Below are 15,533 nucleotides of genomic sequence, written 5' to 3'. Positions count from 1 at the left end.
CTTACCGATGGAACATTACGTGAATGAAGTATTTGATACACTCACACAGACTTGGTATCACGTCCAAGTGAGACATTACAGCCTCGGATGTGTCTGATAGTCTGTGAACATACCAGGTGGAACCACTGGCTTATTACACCAGTAGTTCTGAAAGAATGTTAGATCCCACTCACCATCAACACCAATCCTTAACCATTTCACTTGGTAAGATTTTAACTTAGCTACTCGTACAGGGAAACTAAGCGCTATGCGTTATAATTGTCTTTAAAGACTACAAGACATCTTGCAGTGACACCTTAATAACAACATCATTAAGCACTAGATATAAAGGGAACAAAAAAGCACCTTCAAAGTAAATGCCCGCTACCTTCTCCAAGGACTCTGCAGTAAATCTTACTCTTGCTTATACCTGTGCAAAGCCACTGAGCTCAATTCCACTGAGTTACTGGGGTGGCATGAGAATAACGGAGCACAGAATACAATTTACAAGATTGCTATCTAAGATTCTTGGGATCGTTACAGAAGAGAGATTTGAATCAGAGAAAAGAGAGGGTGGCAGTATGTTGAATCTGAAAGATATTTATGTATAGTGTGGACAGAGGAAGGTAAGTGCAAGTGAAGAAAATTTAGGAAAAACTGTTTCTAAATTGGCATGCTAAGGAACACAGCAGAAGGCACCTGCAGGGGGAGAAGGCTTGAATGTAATAAAAACAAGTCTGAGTTGATACACAAGGTGAATTTGTGGGGAGTTTCAAAGATGCAGAATTATATGGTTTAGGAAGACGGCCAAAAGAAGATAGAAGGGGTTTAGATAAGGGGAGGGGAAGCAATGGAAGTGTCAAGTCAGCTAGGAAAAAGTACTTTACAGGTTATATGTTACAAGTTACAGGAATCAAGGTAAGAAAGTATTAAGGCATAGGTGGAAGGTGAGAAAAATTCTGTCTGTTACACAAGAATAGATGACAGGAAAATTTGATACTAATCTGAATATGAAAAGAAATGGAGAAATAACATCTGGTTTCTGTTGCCCACCATGCTGATGAGAATGAACATGATAAATAGTAACAGAATGATAAAGCAGGAGAGGATGTAGGAACAAGACATGGAATTCATTTTGATACTGGAGATACTAGTAAAATAGCTATAATGAAACATTAGAGAAGCAGACAAAGCAAAATTCAGGAGAAAACGGTATTATTTTGTTGTATAACCAAATTCTCTCACTATCAAGTGCAATCATAAGTGTTAGTAGCTATTAAAAAAACCCCAAACAACAGGAGAGACTGGGGGAGGGAGAAGAGTGAGGCAGGGAAGAGATGCATTCACAACATTTATTCCCTGAGTTGTCAGACCACCAATGTGACAAATGGTTTGGTTCTTTTAACAGGAAATTCTATTAAGGGTAAAGGCTGGACAAGGAGCGAGGAGCGGATGACGGGGTTCATAGCAGATCCTTTAGTGGTTTTAAAAGAACAGTATTTTCTCTGACAACAAGCAAACCAACAAGCACAACTCCTGGTCTGTGGTGGAGCTGACAGACAGGCATGATTTTGAGTAACATGCCTTCAATCTATATATACAGCAACGTTAAAGTAGAGACGAATGAGAGAGACTGTTTGTGGCTCCAGCCTCATACAGTCAGCTCAGCACAGTGAAGAACGTGACAAGGTGAAGTCTGCAAATTGGGGAGTTCAGTCTGGGCACTGTATTTATTTTTTTTTTAAGGTGGAAACATAATCCTCATTGTTTGTGATTGATCCTGTCTCAGTCAACAACTGAGACGACATTTCAATCCCAGCTCCCTGAAGTACAGAGGTTTGCAGCCTTCTGATCAAAAAGATACACTGAATGGAATTTTTTCAAGTGCAAGATTATTTAACAGATGGTCAAAATAACCTCTCTCAGGAATATGAAACTAACCTTTATGCTTCAGGTTGTTTTTTTTCCCTGCACCCAAGTGACTCAAATCCATTTTTCAAAAGGAAAATAAAAAACTTTAATCCTTACCTGTGAGGACACGGGTAATTGGAACAAATGAAGATAAAAATGTAAGATTTAAAAAGGACCATAAAACTTCACTAATCTTACCTGCCGTGCAGTGGCGACCACAGAGCATACTCCACTAATTCCTGCATTCAAGTGACAGAATCACAGAATTTAGATTGGAAGGAACCTCTGGAGGTCATCTGGTCCAAACCTCACTTCCTGAAAAGTCTAGAGAACAGTATTGCAACACTGCATACCAACAGTTTAGTAGAGCTTAATGTGAGGTCTTACTGAATAGGAGGGTGCTGATCTCTCTCCAACCCACGTCCTCACAAGCAGTACAGCGTATATAACCAAACAGTCTGTCCGGCATTCATAACGGAGATACATTCCTTGCAATGACATGGTGGACAAGGGATGCCAGCTATCCAGTCCACATCCTAACTTCTGGTTTCTTTTTAGGTTGGCAACTATGTGCTGCTGCTGGATGTGCCTTTCTGTTGTCTTTAGGCATCAACAGCAAACAATTTCTTCATCTCGTCTCACCTCTGTGAGTCATCAGGATTTACTCACTGACCTGTCTCCTGATGTGAGTGTCCTGAGAAGCTTAATGTAAACCGTGTGCTGTTATCTTGATGAAACCTCCTCATCTGGGTGCTATCAACAGCCATTCTTACAGCCCTTCTCCCATTGTTACTTTGGTGCTTCCACACCCATACAAGGCCATTCACACCAATCAAGGTTCCCATTGCAATTCTCAACAAAAGTAGACAGGTCTGAAGTTTTATTCGCTCAGGGCCTTGTCCGTTTTAGTTTTGTATGTCCCCAGTGACACTGGAGGGTCCAAAACCCCTCTGGACATCTGTTTCAAAGCCTGACTCACAGGGAAGAATTCACTCATATCCCCCCTGGCTCTTTCACTGATGCAGGGGGCAGATCCAAGGCAACCTCATAGGACACACATTGCTACCCCCCCACAAAAAGCAAACACAAGATGATAGGAGGGTCTTCACAGCCACACAAGGGACAGTAAGTTGAGTAGAGTATATGAGAGGCTTGACAAGCATTGACATCTTCCTTCTATGGTCAGTACAGATCACCGTGCTGCTCTGGAGAATACCCACTCAGCTTCCATAAACCCTAACTAAGAGCATACCTGCTTGGAAATGTTGGCTACTGCTGTAAGATTTGCTAAATTCTCCCTGAGTCTGTTTGGCAGATAACACTTCACCGCTTACCTATATGGAGTTGCTAGCTGGGTCATAGCTTGGTGTCTAGTCATCCCTGAGAGTGGCAATCTCCTCTCTACCTCTAACAGGAGTCTGGCCATGAAGGGAGCATCCTCAGTTTTAGCAAAGGCACTTAAAGCACTTTCTGTATGCTTGTCTTCATCCATGGGTTTCTATTCATTACACATTCAGGGAACTGTAAACAAACATTGAAAGAAATATACAAAGAAAACTGATTGTTGATTACTTTTAATTTGAATCATGTGTGAACTACACTATTCAAATAAAGATAAGTTTTATATGTATACATTTTTACATGAATGGTCACATTTTCAGATAATTTTCTTTGTAACATATTACTTTTTTGATGATTCTGATTTTCAAAAGTAGGTCTAACGTACAATGCAGTTTCCAGGAAGGGTTACAGAGGAGGGAGTGTGCTGCCTCACGCACTATGCTTACATTGCTACGTATTGGGGAAAATACAGAGATGTGCGATACCTCAGGACAAAAACTGAAATTGCAATTTTCACATTGAAAATAAGCACTACTATCTCCTCATACAGAAACAACATCAGGTAGAATACTGTTGCTAATGACTGTTGTTCAGCTGGAATAAAACACTGCACTTTTGAAAATGAAGAATAAAAGTAGCTCAATATATTTCTTTGAACATTACATTGATAAATTAATGTTTTCGTCTATAAGTAGCGTATGTGTACAATAATATTTAGCTAGATATTTTTATCTGTTCAAGAAAAATATTCAGTCATAGCTATGCTCTACAATCAGTACTCTAAAGGGATACTGATGGAGGGAGAAAGAATAACACACACAGACATTCCCCGCCTCTAAGATTCCCCTTCTGAAGAGTTAACAGAATTATCAGGGAGTTACTTAAATAAAACAGAACCTCTGTTTAAACGATTTAAGCTGGGACACAATGCCATTACCATAGTGTCTCGTATTAATTATTACGTTTGCTCTTTCCGGCCTGTCACAATGATGAACAATAATGATTGCACAATGCGAGATATTCACCATTTAGCCAATTCACTTAGTCTAGGCAGGGGATCAAATACTCTTCCTTAACAATGGCCCCTTTTGGTTCCAAATGTAACCAAGAGAAACTCTAAAACTGGTGTGACCTGTGTATATCTTGCCTGTCATACCTTAGAGCCTAAAAGCCAGCTACAGGCACGCAATGGCCACAGCTTTTAACCTCAGACTTTCCACTTAGTTCCCTTCCTCTCAGACCTCCAGCAGACCAAGGACTATCTCTGGTGTGTCAGTGTCAATCTTCACTTATGTTAAAGAAAAACTGAGGGGGGGGGAAAGTTTCGCAGACATCTGGAGCTGTACATGGGAAGTGAGCTTTGACAGTGTCCTTGCTGGAACCAGCAGGTTTAACGGAACAGACCCCCAATCTTTGTCCATTTCCTATCAACACAATTCCCTGTGATTTTCCCATTATAACTTTGCTCACCAGTGAATGTATGAATCTTGCCGTTTGCTGCCTAGCACACTGCATTTCTTTTTTGCAGATGGGTGAATAACCATTCATATCTCTGACTAGAGCCTTTCTTTTGCAAGAGATATGCAACTGGATTTGTGTGGGGCAGCTGCTCAGTATTTGTGCGCCAGTCTGAGTGGCCTAGTATGTCATGGTGGACAAATGACATCATTTCTGGAGAAGGCTTCACAGGAACTGTGCCACTGTTTAGTGCTATGAATGCTGATGAAATTGCTTTCCCAAGATTTGTTTCTTCTCTCAGAACAATATGATCTTGCAACATATGGGTTCAGTTTTTTTTTTTTTCCCCCTACAAGTCCTTCAGACTTCGCCTATTATCCGAGTGCTCCGCGTTCCTTCAGCGTATTCTCTAGGAAATTTGATCTAAACATTGCAGTGTGTACTGGTAGTGCAAAGTTAGGTATTTTAACAGGCATACTGTCAGGATAGAAATTCATTCTCATCCACATACCAGTCCAGAAATCCCACTCCTAATTCATATTTCTTCCCCAAAGACCTGTATCTTCCATCTTTCCTATACTAAAAAAACCCAACCAAAACCAAAACCCCTCACAAAACCCAGCAAACCATTCCAATCCATTTCGACTAAAAAGCGATGCCAAATAATATTAATGTCTTTCTCTGGGATTTTCTGACATACCCTACTGCTGCACTGCTGTCTGTTTAGACCCTAAATTCTTCAGAGCACCGGCTGTATTGCATCTTGTCCATCAAAGATATTGCTAACATTTTAGCAACAAATAATGAATCTAATCCATCAGCTATGTGCATTACTGTAACACACACATACATGCTTGAATTTTAATTTTATGCATATACAAACATCAAAGCAAGTGTTGATTGAAGCCACCCCCCACCAATTCTCCAAACGTCCCAAGATAAATGTAACTCTTCAAACATGATCAAAAGAGCTCTGGGCCAGAAGTAATGAGGTGATGTTAACCTTACTTTTCAATACAGACAATCATGTGGTTATCACTGTATAATTTTGTTTCCCAGGAGTTATTATTTGTCATAGCGTTATTTCTTGCTTCTTTTTGCTCTTTATCAGTGTTTTGGTTAACATTGCTAGGGTGTAAGCAGAAAAAAAACCATCTAGGATAACTCTTTGAAACACCTTTTAAAAAAAATACCTGTGTTCCAATGACACTGGCTTTTCTGTGCTCACGCAGACAAGATCATAAATGAAAAAAAGTGACAAAACCTTGCTATTGAAAGAGGTGCAGAGTGAAGCAGTAAAGAGGAGGATGCATCAAATATGCAGCAGGATTGTTACTATTTTACAGTCAGTGAATAGACACTTCTTTTTTAGACAACTGCACAGAATTATGTCCACAGCTGCTCGTTACTGATCGTATTGTGTGAAATTGTTTCTCTTCCTTGAGCAACAGGCAAACAAAAGGTGACAGGGATGAACTTTTTTGTACAGTAATTTACAACACTATATGTAGGCAATTTCCACACATGTATCTGTGATGTCAATTTACACTCTTGGTCCATCTGTCAAATATATGTGCGCATATTCACATAATTTAAAATATAGCTCTCAAGAGGGTAGCATATATAAATATCTGTGTGTGTGTGTGGACTAGACCTACAGAAAAGCTGTTACCCTCTCAAGAAACCTACAGAACTGGAAATACACACGGACTACACAAGCTATATACATGTCAACCAGTGAGGCAAGCATCATATTAATGTTATTTAAAACTGTTAACAAATTACAAGACTGGCACTACTGACATTTCTTTTTATCAATAATTTTACTTTACTGTAACAGAAAAACAGGCAGACAACTTAATTTTTAACAGGGTATGACATTCAGAAGGCTTTTCAACTTATTCATAGCCATATCTGAATGATACGAATGAAAAGAAGAACCCCAGAAAATTTCTTCCTATGCGTTATTGTGACATGCCTCCTTTCTCCCTGTCCCAAAGTCAATGAGAATTCATATTTTAATGAGACTACGTCAACATGCGTTACTGAAGCCTTATATTTACACTGATGAACACACTGAACATTATCCTCAGTCCCTAAAAACCACACTTCAGCATGAAGTCCATGTTCAATAAATTCATAAAACGAGGCTTCATAATGCAAATGTTGCCAGATCCATAAGCACAACACACTGCTGTGGGACAAGCTATCTTCGGAGATATACCACAGGAAGGCAGGGAGACACACCACGGGAAGGCAGGGAGACACCACTGCACGCAATGTTTCTCCATTCCCAGTCATAAAATGCTTCAACTGGCCCAGCAGATGGCATAGATGGGCAAAGCAGTCACATAAGGGAGTTTAATTTATTCTTAAGAGACAGATGACATAAGATTTACTAGAAACTTAGTTAATTTGAGATTTTTGTGGGATTGATCAATATGCAATATTATTACTTTGCTTTTACATAACCTGCACACCATTAATTTTCACCTCTGCCTTGCTCTTTCAAAGTCTTGTAAGAGCTGTTCCTCTATTTTCCCATCCAAGAAAGCATCCTTCTTCAGATCCCTGCTTGAGCACATGTACAAGTATGCACAGTCCCACTGAAAGCAGATGTATGCTTAAGTGTGATCCTATTGTCTTAAGAAGACACTTTATATTCTCGGATATGATTTGGCAAAACACAACACGTAAAATAGAGATGAGATGCCTGAGAAAGCATTTTGGTGAGCTTCCAGGGACTTACCTGCCAGCTGCCAAGCTGGCTTACAGCTCTGGGCTCGATCTATTCATCCATCCATCCATCACCAAAGTGTCTGAATGACTGATAACAAAAACAGATGATTCATCGTTGGTGTGTTCTCTGTTCTCTCTTTGTCCTGTGAGAGACATGGTATTTTACGATTAAGGTGTTAATATTTCAGGCTAAGAGAAACTTCCGGTATAAAGAGGGCAGTTTTTATCTTACTGGACAGAAACTTGTTCCTAATTTTTAGAAGACAGAGAGGGCCAGAAATTAAATTTTTCATTATTAGCAGATCTTTAAATGAGCAGGTATCCATGCCTATCTTCTCAAGTGTAAAATACCACCTAACGCCCAACGAAGAATAACATAAGCTATACAGTCAGAAGGCGCTCTCCTGTTTGGTCTTTTTAGATAGATCTGACTAGTAAGATCGTATATCATTTCCATTTACTTAACAGGCATTATTCAAGGTGTTGACCATGAACTTAATAGCACAAACATCAAGGACTTATCTCAGAGACCTAGAGAGAGGATAACACAACTTCAGGTCTGCCATGGAGGGAACAGAAAGGAGAACTACATTAGAATATTCAAAAATGCAGAGAGCGATTCTACTTAAAAACGACTTTGTTCAAGTGATACAAACAAAATGAGGAATTAACAAAAGAAAGCAACATTTCTTTTTAACATTATAGTACTTTCTAGTTGTATTGTTATTATATCGGATTACTATAGAGAAAGGTAAGACTGTTCCCATAAGGTGGGTACCTAACTCATACTGTGAATGAAGCACGTAGATAAAAAAATTCACAGACATTTCTTCACTAGTGTCAGCCAGAAGGGATCATCAAATAGGCATGTTTTAAAGGGGGGGCTGAGGACTAGTTCAATAAGTGTTTTCACCAGTGGTCTTGAAGGAAATATAAAATAACTTCTGGTAAATTGTATGGATTGCACAAAAGTTTGGCAGAACAATAAATAACTAAGAGGACAGGATTATTCGGCAAACCAGGCTCATTCAAACAAAATGCACCCGAATACAACCAGATACAGAGTCCGGAATTATCAAGCTAGTCCTTGAGAATGGGGAACTATCTAATAGAAAACAAATAATCTGAAAGAATCTAGAAGTCACAGAGGACAAATCACTGAGTAGGAGATCTTAGCAACGTGGGGTGAGGAGTGAAACACAACTGGGTTTTTTTACCTCTAGATACCATTACCATTTATGCTTTGGTGAGAGTCAAACTAAGATATTTTGCACAGTTCTGATGTTCACATTCTATAAAGGATATTGAACAACTGGACAGTTTCTCACAGAAACAGTGAGATCTGCCACAAAAAAATTATTCAGGAGCTGAATAAAACTCCTTCCAGTGAAGGCTTTAAAGAGCTCAATCTGTTTAGTTTATCAGAGAATGAGAGGCAACTTGATTACAGGAATAAAGCATCAGGTACAAAAGCGCTCTTTGATTTAGTGGACACAGTAAAGTGTCTGTAATATACTGAAAGCAAAGACAAGTACTAGAGCAATACAAAACATCAGCTTTCTATTGAATATATGTATTACAATACAGTTTTAGTCATACAATCACACATCATTTTGTTCCACAGGAAGCTTCATTGAGCGTGTGGGATAGTCGGTGGTTATTTAGTGAATGCTTTGTTTTATTCTCATTGTTTAATTTGAGCCCCACAACCCACTCATTGTACGCCATTTAAACCTAGCACCAAACACAACACTTTCTTTCTTCATCTACTTTCATTTGTCTGTCACTTTAACAGCATACAAGTGTAATTCAGTGAACTGAAAAAGATACAGGAAGATAAAAGCCCTCATTACACACACCTGTTATACAACAGTCCACCTGGGCAAAGGGTAATTCAAACACTACCCAAGATTTCTGCTTAAAGTGTTTATAAAATTCTAGTTAAATAAGCTAAATATTTTCAACAGCGGTAGAAACACTGGCAGGCCTATTCAAGCTCTTTTGAGAGTTACTTGCAGGAATTGTTTAAAGAGTGAAAGGCCAGTATCAGCTTGACGTTTGATTGAGTAGGTTTGTTTCCACCATAGAATATGACTGTGGAGATACTCCAGAACTCCCATCATGTATTAGGAGGCAAATGGCATCTGCAGGTTCCTGGTGAACACCTAAACACCTGCAGTGTAGCTCCTTGGGTTTCAAGCCATACTTTCACATAAAGCTATTCCACAGTAGAAACTTCAAGGTCATATGCTTTTTCAACCAGACTCTGATCAGGTCAGTGCTTGTGAGTCACCAGGGGGGGAATATTTCCTTTCTGTTCACAGAAGCACATCTCCTGCCTGTGGTTTACAGACTGGCTATCCATCTATCATCTGAAACGGGAGTTTTCTTTCTTTGCCATGAACTGCCTGCCAAGATGAGTTCCCCTGCCCGGAACACCACCTGCCCTGAAACTATTATGGAAAGGCTTGGGTTTCCTGACCAACACCTTTTGCCACAGATATTGCTGATGAAGCCTTGAAGGCTTACAAAAGGGGGCCTAAAAGAAGCCTTCAGTCATTACCTGAGCCAGCCACTGGGACGAACTGGAGTACGCAGTCTAATACCTACAGATTTTCCTGGTAGAGTCTCCACCAGCCTGTCCTAGTCCCAGCCCCATCTCAACCTGACTCTTCATACCAGTTCCAGGTAACTCTTCCACCATGCCCCTTGTCTCCAGGGCTACGTCTCCACCACCGGCTGCACATCAAACCCCACCTTGTTCTTCACTGCAGTCCCATACACTGTGAGTTTTTTTCAGGTTTCCCTTAGGCTATTCTCAAACTCAGATTATCACACCTCTGTCCTTCTGCCAGGCTGCCATTTCTCCTAATAACTTGGGCAACTCCTAATTGAGGCAGGATGTGGCAGATCTACGAGCAGAGGCCTGCATACGGCCAAGGACACAGTGAGCAGAGCACACAGAAACAGGAACGCAGATATCGATATGGATGGAACGAAGAGGAACTGGTTCAATATAAACATGGAACAAGAAAACAGCTTCGCATGCTTATCTTGGTGGGAACTGAATAAGGTGACTGGCTTAGTGATCTGAAATATGTGTTTACTTGCCTAGCAGGTGCATGGAAAGTTTTAGAGCTCGGGTATAAAAGCCGAGGCTTGAGAAGCAATAAACGATTTCGTGCTCATCACAACCGGAGTCCGTGCCTTCATATACCACAGCAGGAAAGCTGAGAGTTAAGACAGTCCATTCCCATCCCTCCCCCAATTTCTGAACATGGCAGCACCAGCAGTAGTACATACAGATGCTACTTTCAAAATGCAATACATATCTACAAAACACTTGTGAACCTGAGTCTTTCAAAGAACCACAACTTTGTTACACTGTTGGCTAAATTTCCTGGAAATGGCAAGAAACATCAGGCAAACGCTTAATGAATTTCAAGTCTCCGCTCAACATTTTGGAGATTCTGGAGCATGTCAGGTTTTCACACTGGACTAAACTTAAATTGCTGCTGTGTAATTTAAACTTTTACTGAATATTTCCGTAGATCTTGTCTGGAGAGTTAATAAAGACTTCCATCCATTTGAAAATTTACCAAAGTTAAGTCCTCACATGAACATCCCCTCATTTCAAAATAATTTAGCTGTATGCCACCATCATATCTGAAAAAATGGGTTCCTCAGTCTATAGTGAAAAAGATAAAATGGGAAAAGTATGCCTAACTATGGCGTTTATTGTGCCTAAACTGCTGTGCTGCATCATCTCTGCAGGAAAATCAAGCTGAATGAAACCACAGAGGATTGGGTTTAAAAAAAACTGTAGAACTGTAGTAGGTTAAAAGCTGCACATCTTCCACTTCTTTATGTGTCTTTGCAAATGAATTTGAAACGTAAGGTATGTTTTCAGGAGGCCTGAGCTCTTTGCAGCTTACTACAGCACTCAGTTGCAAACGTTTTCTTTATACTAGAAAGTCACAATTATCATGTTACACTACTCTGAGGTATACATCTGCCCATACTATATTATTGTCAGAACAGTAGTTTATATTGAATAGGAAGCGCTTCAGCACACAATGCGTGCAAAGGCCACAGGAGAATTTCCCGCAGTTTGCTCTCCCAGGATCCTTAATACTCCTTAGCAACCTTGCTGGAAGGACTGAAATCACAGCCTCTAGACAGCAGGTGATAAGTGTCCCTGTATACTTGAAATAGCTGCTGGCTACAGCTAGCACACATGCATCTCCAGAAAAACATCTGACCGAGAGTCATCAAACCCAGGATATAGACAAACATGTTAAACACAGTCTGATAAAAGCAAGAGGAATCCTGGCAAGCAGAGCCCTGCAGTGGCCTTATATCACTGTACAGAGCGCACAGCTTTAGAGGATGCTTTCACGACAATTTGAGAACAAGCTTCCTATAAACCTAGTCTGGACTGAGGAGCATCAGAAAGGCGTGAAATGACAGTCTGAGAGACTGTGATCTCAATGCTAGAACTGTTTAGACCATTAGAAGCCTTTATACATGTCAGGCTGTATTATGGGACATATCATCTACAGTGAGCTATCTTGTTCTTTCTGGGTACAGCCTCAACTACCACATTTTTCTTTTCCTCTGATAAACTTTATCAAGTGGAGTTCGCAATTGTTCCACGTGGAACAATTTCAGGACTGAAATGTCACATAGCAGCATAATCATAAATATTTTGCCGATCCCTTTAGCTTTTAGGGCAAGATTGTATCGAGTTCTGATGTTTCTCATTCTCTGCCATGCAGCTAAGGGAATAGAAGTCCCCAGGTCTTTATTACACACAGCTGACCTTTTATTTCCTGCTTAGGTGCATTCAATTTCAGATAGCCCAGAGTATGGTCTTGAAATGCTATTTTCCATCATGCTAAACTAATCTGAGGTCTCTATTTTTACACATTTAATAAACTCAAGAGTTTGCTTTTCAATGTTGCATGAAAAAGAGAGGTCATTCAGAAGGTTATAACTTTTTCAACAAAACAACTGTTTTGACACTTCTGAAAGAAGCAAAGGACAAACACTTATAAACACTGGGCGAAACACTGCAATCAACATAAGAAAGAAATTCCACTTTCCTTTTTTTGTTTGTTTTTAACAAACTAGATCTAAATTCCACTGTATCTATTGCTATTATATTTCTCATTTAAATTTTATATTGAGAAATGTTTAACCTTGATTAACCCTCATTTAAAACTTAATTTCAATTATACATCTCTTGCAAGAGAAGCCTGTCTCCATTTTATATGCTGCTTGGATTCATGATTGATGAAGAGATCTGTATTTTCTCTTTCTTACCTACAAAATATTCTCACATTGTTTACTTAAATGGTATTGGTAGCTCCACTTTTCATGTCACAGTCACTATTTTTACATAACTCTCAAACTTCTTCCAGCCTTTTGGTTCTGATAGCACCTTACGCGTAGTGTTTTAAATCCCAAATAATCTGATATTTAGATTACATAATACTTAAAGTTTCAATTCTTGTCCACCCACTCAGTAACTATGATAGCCACACTTTTCTCGTCTCACATACTATGAGAGCATACATACTATGAGAGTTTTTTTGATGTTCACATCCAAGAAGATTCCCATCTAGAGCATCCTGCTGGCTGCATACACATCACAGTACAGTTTTGCCTTGGCCCATCAGTTAGTTTATTTCCTAAATCGCTCAGCAGTGAACCGTAATGGCTGCTCCTTGGGACCTCAACACGCAAGGTCAGCCGTCCTGTTATCACTGGGAAGTTGCTCTGAATTTTAAACTTCTGCTGAAACACACGGTTATTCATACAGCCACTGTGATTGAGATGTTCTTCCTACAGCCGCTACAAGCAGTGCTCAGGCAGCTGTCCTGCTAATGACCTTCCCATCCACCCTCTGACATTACTATCTCAAGAGCTAAGGGTGGCTAGTTCTTGGCTAACCTTAGTTGCCCGAGATAAGCAAAGGCGTTATTTTTTTTTTTTTTTTATCATCTCTACCATCTTACCTTAGCTCCACCTTCTAATGAGCTAGGCTGACCCTGAAAGCTACAGACTCATTTCACATAAAAGCTTAAGGTACACTTACTCCTCAAAACAAGCAGTAATTCGCGATTACTCTTCAACACCAACGCCTTAGAATTTTTATTATTTTTTTTAATAAGTAGCGCATTTTAAAGCTAACACCCGATTCATCATTACGTTATAAAGCCGAACAAATTAAACTTTCTAACCCCAAAATTTCCCGGGGGGGGCGGGGGGGAAGGAAGGGGAAAGCATATGTTTATAACAACAGCAGCAACAACAATACAATTATTATTATCAAGAGGTAATCTTAATTGCGGAGGGGAAGCCCTGTCCCCGGCGGAGCGGGAAAAAGCTGAGCCCACCGGTTGCAGACGGCTCCCCCCCGCCCGGCCACCCCTGGGGCCGCCGCCCGGGCAGTGACCCGGCCCGACCCGGCTTCTCCGGCAGATGAACCGCCCCCCACCCACCCCCCCGCGCCCCGCTAAGGCGAAGAAGTCGGGAAGGGGCTGCCTGGGGCGAACCCGCGACACCCCCTCCCCGCTTTCCGTCAGTTGCCACAGACGCAGAGGGAGGGAGGGACGCGTCCCCCTCTGCCCCTCAGGCGACGCCCGCCGCCGCCTGGCCCGCGGGTTGAGCCTCTCCCGCCGCCGCCGGCCGCTCCCCGAGCCCCGCCGCCAGGCCCACGGCGATCCCAGCTGGGCGGCGGGAAGCCCCTCCTCGCTCCGTACCTGTCTGGGGTGCCTCCGTGAGAGGGAGCCGGGTCCCCCCCCTCAGCTCCGGCGCGGCAGCGGGCTTTGTTACTACTGGGGAGCGGCGCGGATCAGCCCCCGTCGCTATAGAAACTGGCTGCGCCGCGAAGAGACACCGGCAAGTAGCGGGCGGGAGGCGGGAGCCAGGCGGAGGTGTGGGGTGAGGGAGGGAAGGAGCCGTTCATTCAGGAATATCCTGGCTGCTTCCTCCTCCTCCTCCGCCTGCAGCCAGCCCCCGGCACCGCCCAGCCCGGCCCGGCCCGGCCCGGGGAGGGGGTGGGAAGCCGCCTTCGCCGCCCTCACCTCAACCTGCGTCCCCGGGCCCCTCTGCTCGCAGCACTCTCAACCCCGTGGCCGCCGCCTCCTCCTCAGGGACGCTTTTCCCTTCAAAACGCACCGCGGGGATGCACCCGCACTCGCTCCCTGGCTCGCCCGCTCCGGGGGCGCACCGCAGGGCAGCGGGGGACCCCACGCCGCGAAACGGCGGGGGTTGACCTGGCCTCCCGCTCCTGCCCCCACTCGCTGCCTTTGCAGCCCGTTTGGTCCCGGAGCATCTCCACAAAAAAAAACCCCAAACACACAAACGCAGGACCAAACTTTTTTAGCAGCAGCGTTTCGTTTGGTTTAAGTGATTTAGCTCCACGTCCTCTGGTGAGGAGCTGCTTTCGGGTGGGAACTTGCTGCTGGGACCCCTCTGGAGGGCAGCTCCTAGTAGCTGAAGCGAGATACTAGGCTGTGGTGGGGATTTTTTCTGCTGCGGTGTGTTTCTTCTGGTGCAGCAGGCCCTAAGAGATGAGGAGGAGCAGGGCCCGTTGTCCTGGGTACTGGGCAGGCAGCAAATGGGAAGGGAAACGCGGGTGCTGGGAAGGAAGAGGAGGGAAAGGCTGAGAATGGGTCAGGGTAAAGCAGACATGTGGATGGGAGGTACCATGGCGTCCTGATGCTTACGAGATTCAGGGTCTCCCTTGCATTATCCCAGCGGATGGCATGTTTTCCTACAGCAACAGTCTACAGCGTGTCACAGGAGCCCATCTTCACATCCTTTCCTTCTCCCTGCTTGGTACAACTAACAAATGCTGAGGCAGTCCCTCCTCTCTTCTGCATTTCCTCCTCGTCCGCTGAAGGCTCAGTGGTCTCGGTTTGTTGGGTCTACTCTCTTCTAATTTCTCTCCCTGAAACATCCTTATTCCCTCTCTCAGTAGTAGTAAAGTTGATAAAACATCCTTCAAAGTGCAAGATGGATCCCTCCTTTTCTCTTTCCCTGGTTTATATTGATGAAATTGGCCTTCCAATTTGCCAAACAGAAGAACCAACGGG

The 15,533-nt window shown here is 42.5% G+C and overlaps 1 protein-coding gene across 2 annotated transcripts in view; it reads right to left on the bottom strand.

Annotated features, from left to right (window-relative positions):
- RNF182 (ring finger protein 182) overlaps positions 1–14,270 on the bottom strand; it is a 29,293-nt gene extending 15,023 nt beyond the window's left edge. Inside the window, exons 1-2 of one of the 2 annotated variants that reach the window (XM_054192231.1) lie at positions 14,196–14,270; positions 7,439–7,571 (exon numbers count right to left, since the gene is read on the bottom strand). The gene's annotated coding sequence lies outside the window, so the exon portion shown is untranslated. Of the gene's footprint in view, positions 1–2,088; positions 2,209–7,438; positions 7,572–14,195 lie in introns of those variants that run through there. The other variant, XM_054192232.1, reaches the window with a different exon arrangement.
- Between the last annotated feature and the right edge of the window lie 1,263 nt (positions 14,271–15,533).

The sequence above is a fragment of the Rissa tridactyla genome, chromosome 2 (assembly GCF_028500815.1).
Source record: "Rissa tridactyla isolate bRisTri1 chromosome 2, bRisTri1.patW.cur.20221130, whole genome shotgun sequence".
Lineage (NCBI taxonomy): Eukaryota > Metazoa > Chordata > Aves > Charadriiformes > Laridae > Rissa > Rissa tridactyla.
The sequence above is the reverse complement of the archived record's forward strand: the minus strand, read 5'-3'. Positions and strand labels throughout refer to the sequence as shown.